The 5,275-nt window shown below is 47.3% G+C and overlaps 1 protein-coding gene and 1 pseudogene across 4 annotated transcripts in view; both read left to right on the top strand.

The window, feature by feature from the left end:
* Window positions 1–5,275, top strand: part of SLC20A2 (solute carrier family 20 (phosphate transporter), member 2) — a 115,035-nt gene that overhangs the window by 62,935 nt on the left and 46,825 nt on the right. The window lies entirely within an intron of this gene.
* On the top strand, window positions 460–1,357 carry LOC104993251 (annotated as a pseudogene).

Genomic DNA, 5,275 nt, shown 5'->3' with positions numbered 1-5,275 from the left:
TTTGAACTGTGGTGTTGGAGAAGACTCTTGAGAGTCCCTTGGACTGCAAGGAGATCCAGTCCATCCTAAGGGAGATCAGTCCTGAGTGTTCATTGGAAGGACTGATGCTGAAGCTGAATCTCCAGTACTTTGGCCACCTGATGGGAAGAGCTGACTCATTTGAAAAGACCCTGATGCTGGGAAAGATTGAAGGCAGGAGGAGAAGGGGACGACAGAGGATGAGGTCTTTGGATGGCATCACCAACTCGATGGACATGAGTTTGGGTAAACTCCGGGAGTTGGTGATGGACAGGGAGGCCTGGTGTGCTGCAGTCCATGGGGTTGCAAAGAGTCGGACACGACTGAGAGACTGAATTGAAGCATGGTAGGCTGATCATAGGTGCTCAGAGTTCCTCTTCCTCAGCTGTACATTTTGTGTTTGAAAGATGTAAGGCTCACGATTGATAAAACTGATCGTTATTTTTAAGAATTAAATATTTGCTATTAGTACACAGACTTTTGGCTCAGAGGAGGCCAAGGTGCAACTTTCTTTGGTTGTCCCGAAGCCAGGTTTGTCCGACATCAGCCGCCCTCAGCCTGCCGCCTAAGGTCGATGACCCCAACGAGATCAAAGTTGTGTACCTAAAGTGCCCTGGTGGGGAAGTAGGTCCCTTGTCTGCCCTGGCCCCCAAGCTCGGCCTCCTGGGTCTGTCTCTGAAAAAAAAGGTTGGCGAAGATGAGATGCCTCGGCCAAGGCAACCGGTGATTGGAAGGGTGTGAGGATGACAATGAAAGTGACCTTTAGCCCAGACAGGCCCATGTTGAGGTGGTACCTTCTGCCTCTGCCCTAATCTTCAGAGCCCTCAAGCAGCTGCCAAAAGACAGAAGGAAGCAGAAAAACATTAAGCACAGTGGAAACACTGCTTTTGATGAGACTGTCAAAGCCGACAGATGCAGCAGTGGTCTTGGCTGGAGAAGTGTCTGCAACCATTAAAGAGGTCCTGGGGACCACCCAGTCTGTGGACTGCCGTGTTGACAGCCACCATCTCCACCCCCTCATAGGTGACATCAACAGTGGTGTGATGGAGTGCCCAGCTCATTAAGAACATCTAAGAAAAATAATTTAATAGAGGGTGATTTGACAACCAAAGAAAAATTCATTTACCATAACAGTTATTATAATGATTGAATTTCACTCACCTTCACTGAATATATACTTCTCATCATAGTCGGGTATATTTGACATTTCCCTTAGAAAAATAACAGTTACTGGTAAAAATCACCCTCAGTAGTGGTGATCAATATGTAAGACATAATCATATCAACCAGAACAGACCACCTGACCTGCCTCTTGAGAAACCTGTATGCAGGTCAAAAAGCAGCAATTAGAACCAGACATGGAACAACAGACTGGTTCCAAATAGGAAAAGGAGTACGTCAAGGCTGTATATTGTCACCCTGCTTATTTAACTTCTATGCAGAGTCCATCATAAGAAACGCTGGGCTGGAAGAACCACAAGCTGGAATCAAGATGGCCAGGAGAAATCTCAATCACCTCAGATATGCAGATGACACCACCCTTATGGCAGAAAGTGAAGAAGAACTGAAGAGCCTCTTGATGAAAGTGAAGGAAGAGAGTGAAAAGGTTGACTTAAAGCTCAACATTCAGAAAACTAAGACCATGGCATCCGGTCCCATCACTTCATGGCAAATAGATGGGGAAACAGTGGAAACAGTGTCCGACTTTATTTTTCTGGGCTCCAAAATCACTGCAGGTGGTGACTGCAGCCATGAAATTAAAAGACGCTTGCTCCTTGGAATAAAAGCTATGGCCAACCTAAACAGCATATTAAAAAGCAGAGACATTACTTTGCCAACAAAGATCCGTCTAGTCAAAGCTATGGTTTTACCAGTAGTCATGTATGGATGTGAGAGATGGACCATAAAGAAAGCTGAGCACTGAAGAATTGATGCTTTTGAACTGTGGTGTTGGAAAAGACTCTTGAGAGTCCCTTGGACTGCAAGGAGATCCAACCAGTCCATCCTAAAGGAAATCAGTCCTGAATATTCATTGGAAGGACTGATGCTGAAGCTGAAACTCCAATACTTTAGCCACTTGATGCGAAGAGCTGACTCATTTGAAAAGACCCTGATTCTGGGAAAGATTGAAGGCAGGAGGAAAAGGGGATGCCAGAGGATGAGATGGCTGGATGGCATCTCTGACTCAATGGACATGGGTTTGGGTGAACTCCGGGAGTTGGTGATGGACAGGGAGGCCTGGCGTGCTGCAGTCCATGGGGTCGCAAAGACTTGGACATGACTGAACGACTGAACTGAATCATATCAAGCAGAAATTAAGGTTTTGCTAGTCAGAGTGATGTGGACAAGGTCTATTGAAAGTAAAGGAGGAGTAAAAGCATTGCTCAAGTTCAGTCTTTTTAAATATTGGCATATAGTTGATTTACAATATTGTGTTGGTTTCAGGTATATAGTGAAGTGAGTCAGTTATACATGTATCTTTTCTTTTATAGATTCGTTCCCCATATAGGTCGCTACAGAGTGTTGAGTCGCACCCCGTGTGGTCCAGAGTGATGAAGTTCAGCCTTAACAGCGGTTTCTCCCTATGCTGGATGGGCCCTGTGGGGAGTGGTGGTACTTGTCGAGGAGATTTGTTGGTGAGGCTGCCCCAGGGCCCCAGGTGGACAGGCCTGCGAGCTGAGCTCCGTGTCACCACTGACTTGCTGTGTGGACAGCATAACTTGTCCAGCTTTGGGGTTTTCCCACCCCTGGCCTAGTCTCTCCACTCGAAGAATGAAGTATACTTACCTCCACTAGAATTTAGGTTAACCAAAGCAGTTTGTGGTTTTGCTTGAATAACTTGATTTTGTTTGCTTTGGTTTCTTTTTTTTTTTTTGATGTGTGGTTAGATGAATCTCAAAGCCTATTTTGTTGGGAGTTGGTGAAATGAGAGTTACCTAGACATTTAAAATTGGTTTCCTTGAACATGAGAATTCTGGGTAGTTTTGAGATGATGATATAATTATGTTTGGCTCAGATCAAGATGATTCTGTTCAAATGCCTGAATTCTCCCAGTCTTCCTCTTTTAAAGCCAACATCCCTTTCTTTTCCCCTTTTCTCCCTTGTCTTTTTAACTCTATTTTCCTCTTTTTTCTTGAACTTTGCCCCAAGCCCATGGGTCTCTGTGTTTTCCCATAGCATGATGGTAGCGTTAAGTTGATTGGGGGGAAGACGTTTTTCATGCCAGCCAGGCTTCCCGAACACAGCCTCTCTGGGAACTCTAGCTCAGCCCCAAAGCAGTAGTCAATCCACTTAGTATGAAACCACTCATGGTTCCCCAAATCCACTGAGAATTCAGAATTCTCCGTCTTTTCACAGCAGTACCCACAACAGCGTGACCGAGCCATCACAGTGAAGCACCCTAGGAAGTGCTGGGTCTCCTCTGCCGCCCTGTAACCCACACCTGCTCTACCATTCGTTCATCATCTGGGAGCCCGTAGCCCAAGATGCCGTCTTAACCCCCAGTCTCCCCAGGCTCTGTCTCGCACCCTGTGTAGTTCAGTCGTGTCCAACTCTTTGCCCCCCATGGACTGCAGCACACCCGGCTTCCCTGTCCTTCACCATCTCCCAGAGTTTGCTCAGATTCATGTCCTTTAGGTTGGTGATGCCATCGCACCATCTCATCCTCTGCCGCCCTCTTTTCCTTGCGCCCCAATCCCACACTTAATCCCTTCCTTCGTGGCAGGTCACCTTTAGCTTCAGGTTAGACTATCTCTGTTTCCCACGGTTTTTCTTTTTAAGTATTTATTTCTATGTGTGGATCTGGCTGCACAGGTCTTGGTTGTGGCATCCAAGAGCTTGAGTTGCAGCATGCGAGCTCCTGGTTGCAACATGTGGGCTCTAGATCCCTGACCAGGGATGGAACCTGGGCCCCCTGCATTGGGAGCTCGAAGTCTTAGCCACTGGACCTCTACAGGAGTCCTTTCCACTGTTTTTCTTAATATTAATATAATGCCATTCACTTTCAGGATTCCCCAAGGTTGAAGAGGCCTCTCACCCACTTTCACCTCACAAGACCCCTGCACACAAGGCTTCTGTCTTTCCCTCCATCCTCCGGTCATTTCTCCCCTCTTTCTCTCAGGCAGTCCTATCTCCCTACCTCTCCTTACAAACCTTCCTGTTGTAAAGTCAGCCCAGGGAGAGGAGAGTGGCTTTCAAGACAGAAAACCGCATGGTCTGAGTTCATGTAGGTCAATTTTTCTCCTTCTCATAACATCACTGGGTTACTTTAATTTTTGTAAGACTATCAATCATAAAGGTTGCTTTTTCAGTTCTGGTTCTGTGCTGTGTAACACACTCCCAACTCTGGCTTTATTTTTAAAACAATCCGTCCCCCTAGGAGCCCAGGGCTTAGGTGTCCCGGCTCACAGAACTGTCCGCGGGGGAGCGTGGGCGCCGCCATCCAGCCTGTCACCAGGTTGGCAGCCCCAGGCTGGTCCTTCTGCTCCCAACACACGTTTCAGGGATAGACTTGGGGTCACGGCCCGCTTTGGCTCAAAGGTCATGGTGCCCAACGCTCCCAGAGCAGCTGTCAGCCTTGCTGCACAAACTGGGACCTCTCATGAGCCTCTGTAGCACAGATATTTTTGGAGAAAATGCCAGGGGTCTGTTTGAAGGCGCTGCTGCTGCCAAGCAACCAGATTTCCAGAATTAACGTTTGGGATTAATGACGCGCCTGTTTATCAGCCCGCCCCTTTGTTCCCCTGCAGCCCTTCGTGAGCTTTTCAACAACTGTTTCTGAAGGCGATCTCTCCCCAGCTGATGCTTTTAATACTCCCTGCAAAACCTGATCTGCTTATGAAAATATCTGGAGTGAACTCTGGCCTAGAAAAACACGAAGCCTGGAAGAGGGTGGTGAAGTTGAGGTGAAAGGATACAAGCCAAAACCCAGGGATCCTCTTGACTCCTGAGAGTTAGCAGGCTTGGAGGGAGCAGGCCGAAAAGGCCTGGCGGCCGGGCAGGGGCTGGGGGTAGATGCCCAGTGTGGGGTTTGCTATCACAGTTGCTTCTCATGGAAGAGGCAAAAATATGAAAAGCAACATGGGGTTACACTCTTTTTTTTTTACTGAAGTATACTGACGTGACATATTGGTAATACCAGTTTTAGGTGTACAACACTGATTTTTTTTTTTTTTGGCTGCACTGGGTCTTCACTGCTGCTCGGACTTTTCTCTAATTGTATTGAGTGGGGCTACTCACTGGTTGTGGCTCGCAGGCT

This window comes from Bison bison, unplaced genomic scaffold (genome assembly GCF_000754665.1).
Source record: "Bison bison bison isolate TAMUID 2011002044 unplaced genomic scaffold, Bison_UMD1.0 scf7180017864236, whole genome shotgun sequence".
Classification (NCBI taxonomy): Eukaryota; Metazoa; Chordata; class Mammalia; order Artiodactyla; family Bovidae; genus Bison; species Bison bison.
Note: the sequence above shows the minus strand (reverse complement) of the source record. Positions and strands in the feature narration are given on the sequence as shown.